The following is a 19,159-nucleotide window of genomic DNA, read 5'->3' on the forward strand; positions in this document are numbered from 1 at the left end:
ACAACCGGCATTTACATTTATCATCACTGCAAGTCTCTGTTATTTGATATTTCTATGCACTGAGAGGCAACTACCCTGTTTCATTCAGGTACAATAGCATTTAAAGTGTTACTAAACAATCGACTTTTTAAATAAATGGATTCTATTAAAACAATGAAACATTCTCCAGTACTTTCTTTAGCAAGTCTGCAGAAACACTTACATTCTTTTCATGTTCACTGCCATGGCTCAAGGTCCCACGGCTCTAGATCCCATTGCGCCGCTTTCCCCGACTTCCTGTAGGAAGGGGAAACTTGGGGGCAGGAGTGTCTATATAATCTTCTGTATTGCCATCTGGGAGCACACAAGCAAAAGTGGCTCCATGGTACCCTGTAGGTGAACAGAGCCACCCGAAAACAAGACCCAGGGGAGGTGGCATTTGAAGAGAAGGAATTGAAAGCAAACGAATGCTTAGAAAGAAATACTGGCACTCAAAAAAAATGGTAATGCTGGAGGGACAGATGCAAAGGACAGGAAAGAAGAAGAAGATCGGATTAAGAGACAACATTTAAGGTAAGTGCTTTAATTAACATTGGGGGGAGGGAAAAATATTTTTGACTTTAATGTCACTTTAATTTTAACATTCCTTAAAGTTAAACTCTGAGAAGAGCTGGGGATCTATGTTCACATATGGGACTTCTTAAATTTCAACAGAAACCAAAACTTAATTTAGTTTATTTTTGGATAGAGTGAAGAGGGATTAGAACACCCGTCAGGTCTTTATTGCTGTCTGTGTCTTTGTTAGGGAGATTCACGCTCTCTATTTGTTCTGGTGACCTTTATCACTGAAAGTGAAGGAAATTACCAAATTTGGGGTTTTCATCACAGCAGGAATAGATGGACATCTTCCAATGGTTACACTCATTCTAGAGACCCTACTGAACATGGATTTCCCCCACTTTGGAGGGATTTCTCTCTCTTGCTGTTGTGCCTATTGAAGAGGAAGTAAAGGAAAATCTTCCCAATGGATGGCAAATAAAGCCGATAGAGGTTATATTCCTCCTTTACCCCATCCAAAACTAAAAACAAAATCTAGTTTAAGTGATGCAGCGTGATGAATGAAGGCCCATGTGTGCTATGAGCATGAAATTGGACTGTTGATGGCACCAGGCCTTGGGGTCGCCTAGCTCTTATACTCAGCTCTAGAAGTTGTCATCATACTAAGCAAAACTCTTAATAGGGGTGCAACTATAAATCTTGGATAGGTAAGCCTGCACCTTCATAATAATTTATTAATTAAATGCAAATATAAATGTATCTTATAATAAATTTTTTGCATTCGCCTTGCTGTGACTAGTTCCCTTTAAACACTTATTTTATTTGTTGATCCTGATGGCCGGTGCCATGGCATGTGTTCACCACATCCCAATTCATTTGCACAGCACTGTTTATTTTCTCCTTTCTGGAACATGCATTACCCATGAGAAAGAAGCAGCAGCCATCCCATGCAGCCCATGAATCCAAGCTGCCAGGGTCTGCTTATCAATCTAGTTTAGACTACTCAAGCAGAGCAGGGATTACCTCCGTCATGCTAATGAGGATTCTGTACCCTCTAATTTAATACACATTTTTAATTGCCATTGTGTGTCACTAGCGCAAGTCCCTTCACATCACGTCTTTTGCCGAGCGACTTCTGCTTAATAATGAAGAAGAGAACTTAGCAAAGGTGTTTTTTTTTTGGCTGTGCGGTGCATTTTATCATAAGACAAAGTGCCTTCAGCGCCTCATCCTTCACGTAGAGGGAAATGAGGATTTGGGATAAGAAAAACAGACTGAAACCTGCTATTAGCAGCCTGGGATAATTACAATTCTGTAGATCCTGTCCGCTATAGGCAGTTGTTTGTCTTTGAATGATCTATGTGACAAAACTGCAGATGTTGAATCTTCCGACTGTTTTGTGTATTTGTCACAATTTGTCCTTGATGCAGTGTATTAATTAATGCATATTTTTACGCCAAGTCGAGTGTGCCTCCCACACAATAGTATAGTACCGCTAATCACAGTCTTATGAACTTGTTAATAAAGTTACTTTAATTGCAAAAAAGGTTTTTGCTCATTTTTTTTCCAGGAATGGATGCGGGAGGGGGGTGTTGTATATGTTTTTCTTAATATTATTAGGAGGTATTTTTTAACACATTTTGTTTTTATTAGCCACTGTGCATATTACTTGCAGCCAGCAGATGGAAAGTCACAAGCAAGAGCAGTCATTTTCTTGGCCTGGGAAAAACAAAGTAAATGTACCCTTTCCAAAAGTCAAAGCCAGGATCCATGGCATAATGGTACACACAAAATTACCCAGCATTCTTAGAGAAACTTATACTAAGTGTTTATGAATATGGCAACCTTGGATAGACTATGCCCACCTACACTTGGTAACAAACTATTTACCCAACCTATAACACCAAAAAACAATGCCAAGACCTGCTCTGGAGTGATGTGTGGTTCCTTCCTAGGTTTCTTTTTTGTATCTTGATCCTGTCTTTGATCCCCCATTGCTATCCTGCTTCTCCTATCTCAATTTCTACTATAACCTAAAGGCGTTCCACCTTTTCCGCCACCAACTTGGCTTATTTCCAACAAAAAATGGGCCCTATATATCACTGGAACTACAAATCCTGTGTGGTCCTTTTAACACTTATACCTACAACCGAGTTCATTTAACTCCCACTGATAAACAGGCAACATTATCGGTCATGGTACCACACAACCACTAGAAGACCTTTGTTCTCTCACCTTACCATTAGTAAACAAGCTATGGCAATCGGTGTCAATACCTGCTCTTACACATGATAATAAGCCTCTACATGCTCTTGACTTAACACATGTAAACGCTCTGAATTTACAAGTTCTGCCATTTAAATATTGTTCTGATCTGAATCCACTTGCCTGAGGAAATGGTACCAACTTGTGTTCATTTCTTGTAACCTACCTTTTCCGAAAATATTGACTTGAGAAGCTTATTTAACAGACAGGGTGCAAAAAAATACCTCTAAAGCAGGGAAATCAGAAGACACACACCACTGCTAAATGAATAATATGTGTGGGGGTGGGGGGTACAGTTCTAGTGGATGTTTATATAATATGAGGGGGGGCGAAAAAAAATGTTCTGCCCCGGGCGCCCATAACTCTGGTTACGCCACTGCTTCTCACCCACCCATACTCACATTGTTGCCCTCACTGCCGTGTGCACTTCTCCTGCCTCCTCCAAACTCTTCACCCTTTTGTGAATAACCCTGCATATCATCATGCACCTTGTAGACTTTATATTAGGGATGCACCGATACTTTTGTGCCAATAGTAAAACAAATTCCACTTTTTCTTTGATAGTAATGTGATGCTGAGATTTGGAAACTTGTAAAGTAAACAACTTGACATTTTCACTTCAGGTGAGAATCCGTTAGAATTTTAAAAGTGCGTTCCAGTTCAGCATGAACATTTTACATTAAACCGACATAGAATATGGCCTGCCCATGGAATCACAGTAAATTTCTTTCTAGATTCCATCATCTGCACCTGGCTGACTCACTATCTAAATTTCATTTTTTTTCTGGGATTAACCTCTTGCTAAATGTGGTCACTTTGGTTGCTAGATCCAGTGTTGGGGGGTCCTGCCTTAAATTTGATTGATTCTGCTGTCCCTTCTCTACTGTGAAGGGGGTCTTTAGTAACCAAGTGAAAGCAAATTGTTTGATTATTTATTGAATTGATTAAAAAGTCACTGAAAAACAATGAAGTCACACCGTTTGGAAGATCTAGGACTCAGATAGAAGAAGTATAACAGCAGAGTAAACATGGGTAAGGATATAGTAACCATTCTAGAGAGTATAGAAGCTCTAACTATGCACACAAGAGAAGGGAATTCTCAATCCTTCTTCCCATTGTTTTTCTTGGTGGTCTCCTGGTGGTGCCACATACTCGGACAGGTGACAGCTGTCTCCAGCCTACTGTTTCAATGGTCAGACTACCCAGAACTTATGGTAGATACTAGAGAGTGTAGATACTACAGTACAGATACTAGGTATGGTAGATACTTGAGATAAATCACCTGTTGATTTATTACATCTCTCAAGGACTTTAGTGATGGGATCTCTTCTCCTGAGGTCCTGGATCTGCACATCCACTGGTACTGTTCAATGGGAAAAGATGGAATTTGGGAAAAATACCCAAAGCTCCAAGGATTGCAATAACAGTATATGGGACTATTTTATGGAGACCTTGTCCCTGGAGTCCCCAGAAGATCAAATAACTAGAGCCACATCTGAAATATTTGAGTAGGTGGACTATTTCCCTGAGTGTCTATCCCAAACTGTGCTGTCCCATCACTCGGTTTCTCAGGTGGTTGAAAGGACTTCCTAGATAAGTTTTGGATTGCCTTTGGGCTAAAGAGGCACTCTGTCTTAAGTTGTTTCAACACAATGACATTCAGGATATGTTAACCTTTTTTCCATCTCCATGCTGTAGTTGTCACCACTTGTTTTTCCCCGAGTCCTCTCTGCTTTGAAAACTTGAAGGATTCTCTGTATATTTAGTCATCTGTGTGATTTTGCTATGGGCAATTAATGTCAGAAAGCTGCATCCAGCCTCCAGTACATAAAGTGCTCTGAAGATGTCTAATTTACTTTTTGACATGGACTTGGAATACAAATGCGATGCAGCTGCGTGTCTTCGGCATCCACGGTGTTGGTCCCGATAAGAACTTCAGAAATACAAACCATTCTGTTGAATAATTAATTGGAATCCAAAGCTTAAATACTAATTGCAATTAAACTGAAGAACATTTTGCGGCATCCACTGATATACCTGTCATGATCTCACGCTGTGATTGTTAAATTGTCCTACGCTGCTTTCTAGAAATGTAGAAATTCAAATTTTTTTTTCTTACTCGGTACCTAGGTGCCACAGACAATGCCAATATTTGTGTGAGTGATTCATATCGTCTGATCCAGCTGGCTGTGGTAGGCCTGGGATGGCTAGTAGCTGAGGTGTTTTCCTAATGAATACGAGCCCATGATAACACTGAGGAAATGTTGGAAGCTGAGATGTTATCTGCTTATATTTTGCCTTCCCTGGTTACCCCCCAATCCCTCCAATCAACATGCTAATGAAATGCTTAGATAAAACTGTTTTAATTAATACGGGATTTTAGACCCAACAGTGTCATCAATAAGTCTCTGTGCTTCTTTATGCAATGCAGGCAGATCATGGCTGGTGGGAGGGGCCCCGCTTCAGCGCTCCTCTCAAGAGCCCTCAGCACTAATGCACACAGTGGTCTGGCTTTTGGGAGGAGTTATGTTATCACCAAAATGGCTTGATGGGTGAATGGGTGTCTGGAGGTGTGGTACGACTTCCAGGAAACACATTTCTCTATTAGCTTCCTGTGATTCCCTACAGAGCAGGCAGGGTGTCACCCGGAGTGGGTACAGGGTAACACCCCCAGTGATGACATTGCACATCTGCGTGATGTCATCGCTCACGTGCGTGATGATGTAATGCGCTGTTATCTGCCGGCAGCCATCTTGGTGATGGATGCTGGCAGATAGAGGAGGGGACATTAACCAGGCAGGATAAGGTATGCCACCGGGTCCCCTCCTCTCTTGTGCAATTGTCAATCATTTTGGTGTCACCCCTCCAATGGTGTTACCCGGGTGCGGGCTGCACACCCCCTAGTGACACCACTGATAGCAGGACTAGGTGAGGAAGGACAAGAACAATGAACCATTCAGTATCCACTGATTGCACAGTGTTGTCAGTCTAACACTGAGAACATGATGACAGGAAGACTTTCTGCAGCTTCCAATGAATGCTGTGAGAAGCTCTTCCATTTGAGTAGCAGGCCAGGAGAGGAGCCTGTACAACTGTGTAAGACTGAAGGGAAGGCCGCAGTTCAGCTTCAATGCAGATCTAAACCCCCAATTGAATGACAGTTAGCTTCTTAAAGTGCTGTGTATCAAACACAGGTGCTATTTTTCTTCATTATTTTTCTAATCTCAGTGCTTCAGCCCTTTTGAGCTTCTTCCTGTCTACATGCACTCGCTTCTTCATTGGCTGCACATCATTGCTCTGGACCGCCATTCTGGCAGTGGCAACAGTGGACCATGTCTGTGCAATGTGTTTTTAGCATGGAAATTAGGAGTCTCACTCAACCAGGGGCACATGTGAAAACGCAGAGCACATTTAGGAGGCAGCGACAGAGCGGTGTCACCCTATAACAGGAAGTAGCTGAACAAGGACCTTAATGCCTAAAGCTGGCCATACACAGATGGATTGTTGGTCTTCTGCTGATTTGGCCAGAATTTTTTCCATGGGGGGCCCTGCTGGCACCACTTGGCTCGACGGCAGTACATTTTCCCATTTTACTTTTGTTGAAGGAGCACAGTAAAAAATTGTTCGCTAAACAGTGACTGTAGCCAATTAGCTGCAGTCACTGTTTGGGTATTCTGACAGCTGCAGGCACTAGCAGTCTAAATACAATAGCCAGCAAGGGAGGTTTCTTCATCTACGCTCTTTAACATGGATGGGGAACTGAGGATTTCTTGATTCACCTGAACAAAAAAAATCTTAATTTGTACGACCAACTTGAATAGAGAAGTACCACATGGTGGTGCCCAGCCCAGAGCCAGACTGACAACACATGGGGGCCCGGGCAATACGAGATTATGGGGCCCTTTTGTGCTCCACCCATATACAAGCCCCACCCACAAGCCCCAGCTGCATAAACATTGTTGGGATACAGAAATTATTTCTCCACAATATTTTTAAAATAGTGGAGCGAAGGTCTCAGCAGGGTCAGATGTGGAGGTCTCAGCGGGGTAAGATGCAGAGGTCTCAGTGGGGTCAGATGCGGCGGTCTCAGGAGGGTCAAATGCAGAGGTCTTACCAGGGTCAGAGGCGAATATCTCAGTGGGGTCAGATGCGGCAGTCTCAGGAGGGTCATATGTAGAGGTCTTACCAGGTCAGAGGCGAAGGTCTCAGCGGGGTCAGATGCAGAGGTCTCAGCGGGGATGAGATGAGGGCACCATTCATCCAGTGGGGGGCCCAGGACTGGATCTCAGTAGGGCCTCCCAGCTTCATGCCCTCCTGCAGCCACACTGGCGGGAGGTCTGACCTCTGACAATACACCCCTCCCCCAGCATGACCCCCCCGCTAGCTCTGGGCACTTCTCTGCCATGCTGCTGTCACTACTACTAGATGCGGCCGTGTTAAAGCAGCAACGGCAGTGCCTTGAGGGCCCGGGAGGCATGCAACACTGCTGTCACACTTTAATGCAGCCGTGTCCCTGGCCCAGCCATATGCAAATACTGACTTTAAGAAAATTTGTATTTGCATGATAATTTAGGTAACAGATATGCTCTTAGATTGATGAAGATGCCTGCTGCACAGTGCAAAACCTCAAGAATTTGAAGATAAGTCACCAGAACGCAATAGCTCAAACAGTGAGGACTCACCATGTTGCCTTCTGAAAGGGACCCTCCACGGCCCCAAAATATTGGCTGACTACACCTACGTGATGTCATTTTGCAATAAAATTAATTTATATGCATAATGAAGGAACTGGTGAATTATCTTCAAATTCCAATTTTAGGTCAAAAGATCAATTTTAATAATTCCGAAAGACATAAGGAAGCTCAGAGAAAGCCCAACACTTCTAAATATGACATTGAGCATACTTGATTAATTTGTATGTAAAGATTGTCAGCTATAATGATACATGACTTTCTATAAATTAAATGGAGATTAGCAGTGACCTGAAGGATCCCCAGCCTGGAAACAGCCAATTAGCCTTTAGCCTTGTGCTATATTGTCATAGGGCTCCTGTCTCTTAATGGAGATGGAAATAATATAGAACATCATGTTACCATATAAAGGAAAACTACCCACAAGAAATAAGAGTTGTACAATTTTGGTTCTTCCGCAGGTGGCATCCAGGTTCTCTGGATTCCAGGTATCTAGCAATGCAATAGGGCACAGTGCAAGTATGTCTAGTGGACCCCCTCCCAGCCTGCCTTTCCTTTGGTGTCACCAACCCATCTCAACCTGACATATCATCAAGTTAGAACCAGGATGGAGCGTTGTTCTACCACAATTCAGTGGCGGATTGGCCTGCACTGCCACTGCTCTCTTATGCTGGTCAATGACTATTGTCCTTGAGTAGTATCATCTGGAGGGGGGGGTCAGATGGAGAGGTTGTGAGGGTTTTAAGTACCGTAGATATTTTGAGTAGCTTGGCAATGGCAAACAAAGTAGAATAAAGCATGAAAGTAGGCTTAAACCTTCATTGATTATTGTTATTATCATTATTATTCAGACTGTATATAGTGTCAACAGTTTGTGCAGTGCTTTACACAATAAAGGAAAATATCAGTTACAATACAATTTAATATAGGATATTTAGAGTGGGGTCCTGCATAGCTACATATGCAGAGGAACAGAAATACATATTATAACATACATATAATATAAGAAAACTATATATAATATTTATGAGAGGCCCCCGCCACGCCACTTACAGGACTTGCTACTGACGGTGCCAGATACCACATCATACCACCGAAGGCATAGTAGAGTTCATGCCTCAATGGGTCAGGTCTGTTTTGGCAGCAAACAAAAGGGAGCCTACTCAATAATAGGCGGGTGGTCATAATGTTATGGCTGATCAGTGTGTGTCTGAGTATATATTACAGGGGAATAGGTAGCGGGTGCAATTGCTCCCTGGGGTGAGCAATCTTGAGAGGCTTAGAGACCAGTCCTGTGACCTTTCTTCAAGCAGTGGTGCATTTATTGGTGCATTACACAGGCTTTATACAGTGCTCCAATGAAGTCAACAATTCAAAAACAAAAGCTTAGCCGTGTCCTGGCACTAACTACACATACTTTAGTCCTGACTATCAGCCCGCACAAACCTATTGTTTGTCAGGCATCACAAAATCACAGTGGCCAACCTTGCCCTCCTGCAGATTCAGACTGCTCCCCAGGCTCCAGAGCCCTGTCTGTTTGCCTCACCAGCACTAAATTGCCATTGAGGCAAAGTGTAAAACAGTACATAAGATAACATTTAACTATAAATAATAAAACACTTAACGCATGCATATCAATAAAGAAGGCCTCTCTACGTGAATGATTGCCTTCCTAATACCAACAAGTACTTTGGAGAACATCAAATCCCTTGATAGATGAATGTTGCCACAAGGATTTATACTCTTCAAGCTTTAACTAAAATAGCTTCAGTTGCTTTCTGCTATTTAAGGATATTGAAATGGAAGGTTATAGCGAGATGATTTACAGATAGTAATTGCATTTCCCAGCGTACCTATTTCCATAAATGAGATCACAAATCCAATCTGTGTACAGCCTTTAGCAGAATGCTGTCAATATTTTCACCACTCCAAGCGAGCAGCATCTCCTCTCCCAAGCCACCGCTTTGGAGACTTTCAAGAGATGAATGACCGGGACTCCAGCTTACTTGGCAAAGTGGTGCACCTATTTGCGATTCTTTAGATAGTAAATATGATTTCTTTTTCTGGATTGCTAGCCTGATTTTGTTTCCAGACAGCTAAATAGTAACACTAGGAAAAGAAAAAGCTGCACATTAGTTCATTTTACTGTGTACTCTTGTTCTTGTTTTCTTTAGGGATCCATGTAAGTTATAGCTGCTTTAAAGGAGGTTGACAACATACTGAAAATGTATCTGTGCGGCACGGCTTAACACCTTAGAGCAGGGGTGGCAAACTCAAATTCATCGGGGGCCGCATCAGCAGTATGGTTACCCTCAAAGGGCCGGTTGTATGGGGGCGCATACGTGCAAAAAATACGATTGCACCCATTACGCCGCACATGTTACATATCGCCGCGAACGTCGCAGTGAGAGCAATAAGTCTAGGGCCATCAATCACCGATAACACTAAACTGATGAGCGGTAAAAGCTTTTAAAGTGTCGCCTATGGCCAATTTTGGGTATGGTAGTTATTGGGTAATAATAAATGTTTCCTAACATAATGTTAAAAAAAACTTTTTTTTTCCAACATTTTCTGTAATTTTTCCTAATTATGGTAAAACATTAAAACTCCAGTGGTGATTAAATACCATCAAAAGAAAGCTCTATCTGTCCCCAAAACATGGTATAAAAATGTATTTCAGTACAGCGTTGCATGACGGAATAAACGTCAGTCAAAGTACCGCAGCGCTGAACACTGAAAAATGGCCTGGCCAGGAAGGGGGTCTAAACACCTCGTCTTGAAGTGGTTAAGAAACACTCTATTTAAATAATAAAATACAAAACAGACATTAAGCAGTACACTGCATTTATAAAAAAAAAAAGAATTTACTTACAGAACAAAGTTCTGAGCTCCTGCTCCTCATCCCTGCTCCTCATAGCAAGGCAAGGACAGCCTCCCACGTGTCTTTCCGGCAGAATCCGCCTGTGGCTTGCCAGGCTGCCAGTACATTGTCCAGATTTAAAGATGGCCGCCGCGCTGTTGCTGAGCGGCGGCCATCTTAATGAGTAACCAACAGACTGCCAGTGACATGTCACTGCAGCCTGTGCTGCCTGGCTGAGCCCACAGCTGATCCATCCAGCGCCCACACGGAGGGGTGCCGCGCCCGCGGGCACACAGTAAATATGATCTCCGACTCCTGATTCCGCCTGTGGACTGGCCTGCCAGAGTGCCAGTACTCTGTAAAAATGTATTATATTTCAGAGAAGTCAGTTAATAAAATGCAAACAATTTACTTTTACCAAGTGTATCTAAACTGAAAACCAAAAATGTGATTGATTGTAACTTACCACTCCTTGGATGTACTGCCTGCATTAGTATCATTTAATTAGGCTCTTTTCCTGTATTTTTACATGATAAATCTTGCCTGTAAGGGCATGTTCACGCCAGGAAGCAGCGCTGAACGCACAACCGATGGTGTGCATTGACATGGCTCATGCACCAATCCCGGAACTTTGCACACTACTTTTTTTTTTAAAGAACTTCATTATATATACAAGTGCCATTTCATAAGTTCTATTGGAAGAATGCGGTGCAAAGCGGTTGTACTGCGTCAAACCACACTGAACCAGGGACAGGTCAGAGACGAAGACGAACGAGATTTGCAGACACAGGATTTGCAGGGACAGCACACAGCTTGCATAGCAAGAACTATCACAAGCACTGGGGAACAGGAACTGAACTACACAGGCTGCCTGACACCTGAACTACACAGTCTCCCTGACATAGCTGTTGTTATTTGAAAAAAAGGGGTGAGAATAGCAACGTTTGCACTTTTAACAAAGGGCACATGCTTGTAATGGTGTGTTATGCTTGACCTCATGCACCCTCCCACCATGACTAAAACATGAGTCTGTCAGAGCTATGGGTTGTCAACATTTGTTAACACCACCACCTACTCTCTCATTTCAGTAGCCAGACCCCCAGTCATCCTGATTTAACATTTCAGCTGGTGTGTAGAGGATAATTACGATGCTGGCGACGTACACTGTACGTCGTCAGTCACGAAGGGGTTAAGGGCATGCAAGTTTGTAAATTGCTAGTTCCTTAGCAGTCATGCTGACACTATAGCTTCTATACTTTAAATCATTAAATTATTACAAGTAATGTATGCATAACTGGACTTTTGAATTCGTCAGACTCTTTTGATCTTTGTGCTTGCTCAAGGTGACTCAAAGTATGGAAAACAGAGGCTCAGGGTAGCAGCCGGCCTTTCCAGAAAGAGTTCTGCAAAACAGAAGCAGTATAAGTGCTTTAAAAGGAGCCCTCTTTTACCGCTGAAGCTATAGGCATTATGGCAAATTTCATCTTCAAAGTTTACAACCGCAACACAGAAATCCCATCTCTTTTCTCCTTATTTTCTATGAAGAGCAGAAACTTGGCAGCCTGCCAGATTTCGAATGTAGACACACAGCAGGTGATGTAGAAACTGACTGGAAAGTGACTTCATAGTGTCTCTTGTGATCTTTGAGAGTGAATTAAATCACTCTGCAAGCAGCTACAGAGGTCAGTGGTGGTGACGGTAAAGCTCTTGAAAGCTCTTTTACTGCGTGTTAAGAATATGTAAAAAACGCTCTTGTCCATAGTCTGGTCACAGCCGCACTTTAATTGTGTATTTTGTTTAAATGTACAGTCTGTGTGATAAACCTTCATATTCATGATTCTTTCTTTTTCTCTCTCTCTTCTTTTTTAACAACTTTGACCACCTCAAGGTAAGTCAAATGATTCCTTCAATATGTATCCATATTCAGTACCCTATGCATGTGGCAGGTATTGTTTAATTAGAGAAATTAAGCCTTTGTAGAATTTTCTGCTGGAACTTAGATGACAGTTGACTTCTTCTGATGCACACTGCCCACCGGGGGGCTGTCTGGGCCCTTACGGAGAATGCTCCACATATTGTTAATTGATTGCCATTCCGGGTGCTCGTTTATCAGTGCTGGAACCTAAATGTGTTTGTGTTGTCCTTGGTAATCAGTCAGACTCCTGTTTTTTTATTTCAGTTGTAGATGTCTGTTGGGCACTTAAGATTTATTAAAAACCAAAACAGCAGACCACTAAGGGCCCATTTTTGCTTTGGTGCTGAACAATTGATGTGACTTTAATATGCATTTTAGACATTGTGAATGCAGCATTGTATTGCACCGTTGGCACATTTTTCATGTGTTGTGAGTGTCGATTTCCGGTAGATTTCTGGTCTCCTGCTGCACTCCATGGTTCCAGCCACAGACCCATTACACCATTACAGGACACATTAGTGACATAAGGACTGACAGGTGGAACCACGATGCTCAGCAGGAATCCAGGCTTCCAAGAAGTATCCAATGCTGAAGATTCTTTGCCAGTTGTAGAGATCGATATTTGGCTGCACAAACAGTGAGGAAGTGACATGTTCTATGTTTATTTTATTTATTTTTTGTGTCAGAGTTGCTTTATAGGAAACCCTGCTGGGGAGAAACATTGAGACAGTCATTGCTGATACCTTATTCAGCAAAAGCTAGATGCTTGACTGCTACACTGGCTTTAATACTTTAAGCCTCTGATCCAGAACAGGTATGCAGAAACGGATTTCTGACTTAACTCACACTAACTGCAGTCAGGCATAAAAATAAAGCATATGGCGTTATAAAAATATTTTTTTTCTTTGTGTTGGCGCTTGACAGTGTACCGTGTTGCCCTGTGGTTGCAGCACGTTGGGGAGCCGGGCCACTGCTCTTACACAGAGCTCAGCAGTGTGGGTCTCCAGAAGTCAGACATGTCCCCTGCACAGTACTTCTATCAAGAGCACTGTTCAGGTATCATGAACATTGTTGATTGGAGATTGTGTGGGAGGCATTTCAGACTGCAGGAGACCAGAAATGATGGACTCTCTGTAAGAGTAGCAGTCTGGCTCTCCATTGTTCTGCCATCACAGGGCAGCTTAGTACAGTGTCATGTTCATACTTTAAAAAAAAATCCATTTACTTTAATTGTTATGCGGTTCGTTTAAAAAAAAAAAAGGTTTATTTCTAATGGGCTTTATAGCAGAGGGCTAACAGAATCTAGGCCGCAAGCATTCTCCTTAGGGGGTCAGCAGTGGCAGCTCCATATTTCTCTTAAAACTTAAAAAAAGAATGTTGGAACATATATTTTACATGTGTTAAAGAAGAACTCCAGGCAAAGCAAACATTTGCACTGGGACTGCAAGGTTTAAGTGCTCTAGGGCAGGCCTTCTTAAACTTTCTCCACTCGTGAACCCTTTTTGGCCAAGGAAATTTTTAGGGGACCCCAGCATCGGATGGTGTCTCTCCCCTCAACGTCGGTGTTCCCTCCCCTAGCGTCAGTCACATTTTTTACATAACTTCATTATTTCGATAACAGAGAAATACAAATTCTCACGCAGCTTTATTATAGTGTACTAATGAATCTGATTCATGCGAAACAAGTTGGGAATTCAGCCTTGTGAGCTGTTGTGACATCATCTGCCCAATCCCTCTGGAAATATATCCACTCAGCCATCCAAGGTTAGTTTTAGGGCAAAAAGTTGAAAGGCTAGACCTCTTATTATTATTACTTTTTGTCATTTGGGAATCTTGCCACACCCTTAGTTCCTAATTTTCCACAAACCCATTGACATTAGTTTTGCATTTGTTCTTTTGGCAATATCGCCATTCACTGTATTGCCAAACAAATGAACTTGATACAGTAGGTGGGGCTTGATAAGTGTTTTGGAAGAATTAAACAGGGGTATAGCCAATGTTCTTATAGGTAAGTAGAGTATATTAAACGTATTTTGAAGTCTAGGGAAACAAATATAATAACATAATATAATAAATATAATATTTTTAGATTAGATTAGATGTAGAAATGACTCCCTAAGGAGCTGCTGAAATGTTGGGTTCTTCTGCCTTACCCAGTAGTAAACTACCACTAAATTGACCTGACAACTCACTGACACACCAAAAGTGATAAAATTGGCCTCATTTAGACAAGAATAGGTCCTGTAAGGGAAGTGCTGATTAATGTTTCAATTATGACAGGGTTAACACAATATGAGACACATACATATACAAAATTAGAAATAGGTCTATGACATTTGTTCCATTTTATCGCCTGTGTATGGTCTTGCCGAAACACACGAGATAGGTGAGAGGGGAATGACCCTATGGAAAGCAATGAAACAACCATGGCTGTAAATATCCCTAAAGAATATAACTGCAGAAGGCAATTAACAGTGTGGGCTGTCTACTACTCTTAGGCCCACTGGCCAGTGCGATAATGAGTAAAAAGTGTGCTGGCGGTTGGGCCCTTGGAGTCTATATTGAAGTTCTCACCCTTCAAGCTATGGTATTTATAAGTCAATGGTAAAGGGAACTCCTTTCAGTGTTCCCAAGTTCCAAAGGGTGAAAAGGTGATACAATTCCACTAAACTGAACTCTGCTGGTGGCAGCACATCCTAGAAGCAAAAGTAAGGTTTAGTACACACCAGGGTAGCCAAAGAAAGCCACTCACCACCCAGATGCCCATTGGATGTCCTTTAGTCAGCAGTCTGTTCCCTGATAGCATTTCCTGATGGTTGGATGAAGGTGAATAGAAGTAGGCCGGGATGCCCTTGGTGGCTGGATGATGGCTGATTAAAGCTTTAGGCTGCATGCTCCCTGGTGACCACTGCACTGCTGGCATGTCTCAGGAGAGTCAGGCAAGAGACAGTCCGCAATGCTCTTGGCCTCCACTCTCTAGTCTGCACCTTCCTCCCTGGCAATCCATGCCTTCCCCTGTGACCTTATGGGTACTTTACTCTGATGCCGGCCTAGGGTTGCCACCTGTCCGGGATTCACCCGGACAGTTCGGGTTTTGAATGCTGTGTCCGGGTTTCATGGCAGCAGAAACCCGGACACAAGATGTCAGGCAGACAGGGACAACCAAAATTAAGATAGGGGCTACTGGCCCCCCACTGAAAATAGTGATATTTACATATGAACGGGTAGCACTAATTACATATGAATAAGCCGCGACTCATTCTCCCAAAAAAAATCCACGTGTCGCCAGAGTGTTTGGGTTTCGCTTGAAGAAAAGGTGGCAACCCTATGCCAGCCTGCACACACACACGCACTGTCCAGGTTTATGTCTCTGGGGTTTCTCCCTGCACAGCTCTTGTCCCTTTGCTGTCACCAGACTGCACACTTCTCCCCTAATGATCTGTGGACTAGGCTGGAGTTGGCTTAACCTCTGCCCCAGACTGCCTTTCCCAGGCTCCCCTCAGGCTTTCCCATTCCAGCATGATCTATTCTTCCTCCATGTCCAGTGGATGGGGCTTACCTTTCGGCCATGGATGTGGTTAATGCTCCTTCCTCTGCTGCCTTTTAGTCCCTGAGGAGAGCAAACTGTGGTGTTGCCGAGAAGACAATAGTGCCGGGCTGTGCCGCTCCTCTTGTCTGAAGGGGCCGCCAGCCAGGGCCACATATAACACAAATTACACAATGCAACATATTGTAAAGCTTTACATTTTGCCAAAATGGTTCAAGCTAAATGTTTTGGACATGTCAGAAAGAGCAATCCCTTTCCAGACCAGCTTACTCACTTTAAATTGTGCTAAAGCACTAAATAGTTTTCCCATAGCTTGATTATTAAAGTAAAGTTAAGTTTACGTCAATCATCCAATCATATTTTAGGTGAAATCCTGTTTTTATTTAAATTCCCCTGCATGGCTGGATATTGCTTTACTTTATTCACTAAACTAATTGAACATTAACTTTGCTACGTGAACACTATCCACCCTTTTAGTAACTTAACCTCTAGAATAAAATCCCTGCGTAACTTGCCCTTAATATTCTCAACTGTTCATAGCGGATACCGATTGCGCGGCATGACATGTAATTACGCTGTGGGAACAGGCATGTGTATACATCACTAACACGAAGGATATGACACAGCAAGCATGTAACAAGATGGAAATATATTTGCAGATAAATGATTAATTAACAACACAAATGAATAGTTCCTGTACCCGACTGTCAACTTGTCAGGTGCTGATTGCAAAAATACATATAATAATAACTGTACAGGAGTAGAATCCGGGAGCGTTGTTGAGTAACATGTTGGGATGCAGCTATTTAGGCATGCAATATTTATGAAGCTTACTCAACCAAACAAGTTTACATAGATGTTGACACTGATTTAATTTAACTGCTTTGTATAATTTATGTGACAAACATGTTGTCACCTTGAACTAATTAGGGGCATTTAAGGCAAATTGCTTTAGCATGTTTCTAATAAAACACAGTCAAGATCGACAAACGTTTCATCTTCACGCACGTATCAGAAGATAAGGCTTTGTGGCGGAGGACTACAAAAAAATAAAAATGTAATTTTCATAAAAGACAGAGAAAGGCAGCACAATGTATTCTGTAATTTTATTAACACATATGTTTCCATGTCAGGCTATTGCTATCCACGTTGATTTATAAAAAAAGTGAAAATATCTTTCCTATGGCAACAGCGTAATGTACTGTAGCCAGTCAAGGTTCTATTGCTTTGCACAATGCAAGAGCCCTGACATGACATCATCAGTGTGCTGCTGCTCCTTCATGTTCCAATCAGCTGGCTATTGTATTGTCTAACTGTAGTAGAGGAAAGTGGGGTCTCTTGCCTGTCCTTGCTGTTTGGCAGGGATGTCTGGATCACAAGACTGGTTGAACATAACAATCTCCTTAATATGTTAAACCATTCATGTGTTTCAGTATTTAATTGTCAGAGTCGGGGGCTGGGCTAAGCTGCAGCATGTCATATGTCCTGTGACCTCACATGAGCTATTACTATAGCTCAAACGAGGTCACAGGACATGTGATGCACTGTGGCTTAGCCAAGACCCTGACTTGGGCATTGCTGGGCTGTACAGAAGAGACACGGTCATGTGACCTAGAGAATGAAAGTAAAAAAGAGGTGTTAATAACACTATTTTTAAACATTTGCTATATAAACCACTGGTAGTGTATCCTGCATACCCATATCTGGGTTTACAAACATTTGTAAAAAGTCTAACCCTGGGCAAATTAAAAAAGTACCCTTGCAGTGGGTCTTCTCCCACACTGCAAGGTTTAAAGCAGACCTTTACACTCAAAAGTCAAATTCTACCAATGCATCCCTCTATGTAGGATAATTTATAATAACTTAGACATGTCAGGTGTAAAATGCTGTGATTATTAAATACTTACACTTGCAGAGCATTCACTTCCGGCTTTGAAAGGGCAAAATGACTTCAGTTTAACAAAGAAATGCACACTGGGATTGCCTTTTCATCAGCAGAGCATTGCTGGATAATCTCATCTGTAATCCCACAAGATCTCAGGGAAAGGCATTTTCCTCCCCTGAGATGATGTGCATGGTCACATGTCCTAGTCACATGTGCCAGAAATCAAGGAAGTGACAGGAGTGCTAGTAATCTGCCCTTAGTAAACATGGCCAATGTCAGAAGACTGGGGAAGAAAAGACAACTAAGCTATTCAAAGAATACAATACAAAGCTGGCAATGATCTAGAAGTATGTGTTTATAGATTGCCATTATTAAACATTTCTAAAGGTGTGCTTGTTGTTATTTTAAAGGTATGGGTAAAGGTTCACTTTAAGTGCTTATTTTTGTCTAGGGGTTAGAGTAAAGCAGATTTAGTTACCTGATACCCACTCCTCTGGCAGTCAGCAATATCTTCTTCTCCTACCCTGCTCTAGCTGGGGCACTGTCCCTGGGCATCCTTACTTCTAATGCAGGTTAATGGAACCTGCATTACACGTGATGACGTTGGCATTCCTTAGAGCGCTGGAGCCCAGGAAAAAAAAGGCTTTAGGGACCAGTCTAGCAGTACCCAAGGAGGAGGAGATGGCTTTGGGTATTGGTCTAGCAGTCTTGTGGGAGCGGGGGATCAGGTAAGTAGTTCTGCTTTACTTCAGTCCCCTAGACAAAAATGAGCTCTTCACCCTTACAGTTGGGCTCCTCTGGCACTGTAATATTCTTTTTTTGTTTGCCCAGAGACAGGCTTTAAGTAAGAATATAGCATTGCAATCTGCAAAGCAATATATTTCTGCAGTATATTAGAAATCAAGCTAACAGCTAAATTCAGATTTGAAATACACATATGTAGCGCTCACCCCCAAAGGAGCCGCTGAGTATGAAATGGGTTCTCCTACCTGTTTGTTCCAGCCACCGGTCCCCTTTGTTCAGCAACAGCACACGACACTAACGGACAGAATGGACTCGAGTCTCAGGGTCTTTTGGGATATTTATTTGCAGATTCAATAGGAGAGAGAGGGTTTAGGGTCTGTAGGATGCCCTAGTGGATTCTTCTGAGGACAGCTTTCTCCCTTAGCAGCAGCTAGTCAGTAGTATTGTGGCCCTATCAGAGCGACCAATAAATTAACAATACAGCATATAACCAGGATAGTCCAGGACTTTGAGAGGAAGGGACTATTTCTGGATTCAAGAAAAAAGAAAAGGCTAGTTGCACTCCTTACCGGTATGACCCAGTGATCGGGGAGGGGTGCTTGGAATGACTGCGGATGGCGCCGCCAAATACAGATAATTGCAGAAACGTCACCAGCACACCAAATCCTTATAGGATCAAAGTTCGTAGATTTTATTGCAAACTCATGTCAGTTAC

General features: G+C 42.5%; 1 protein-coding gene across 1 annotated transcript in view; it reads left to right on the plus strand.

Moving 5' to 3' along the window:
* LOC108788010 (catenin alpha-2-like) overlaps positions 1-19,159 on the plus strand; it is a gene marked incomplete at its 3' end in the record, with an annotated part of 1,352,655 nt that overhangs the window by 1,018,766 nt on the left and 314,730 nt on the right. The window lies entirely within an intron of this gene.

The sequence above is a fragment of the Nanorana parkeri genome, unplaced genomic scaffold (assembly GCF_000935625.1).
Source record: "Nanorana parkeri isolate BGI_ZX_2015 unplaced genomic scaffold, ASM93562v1 scaffold299, whole genome shotgun sequence".
Lineage (NCBI taxonomy): Eukaryota > Metazoa > Chordata > Amphibia > Anura > Dicroglossidae > Nanorana > Nanorana parkeri.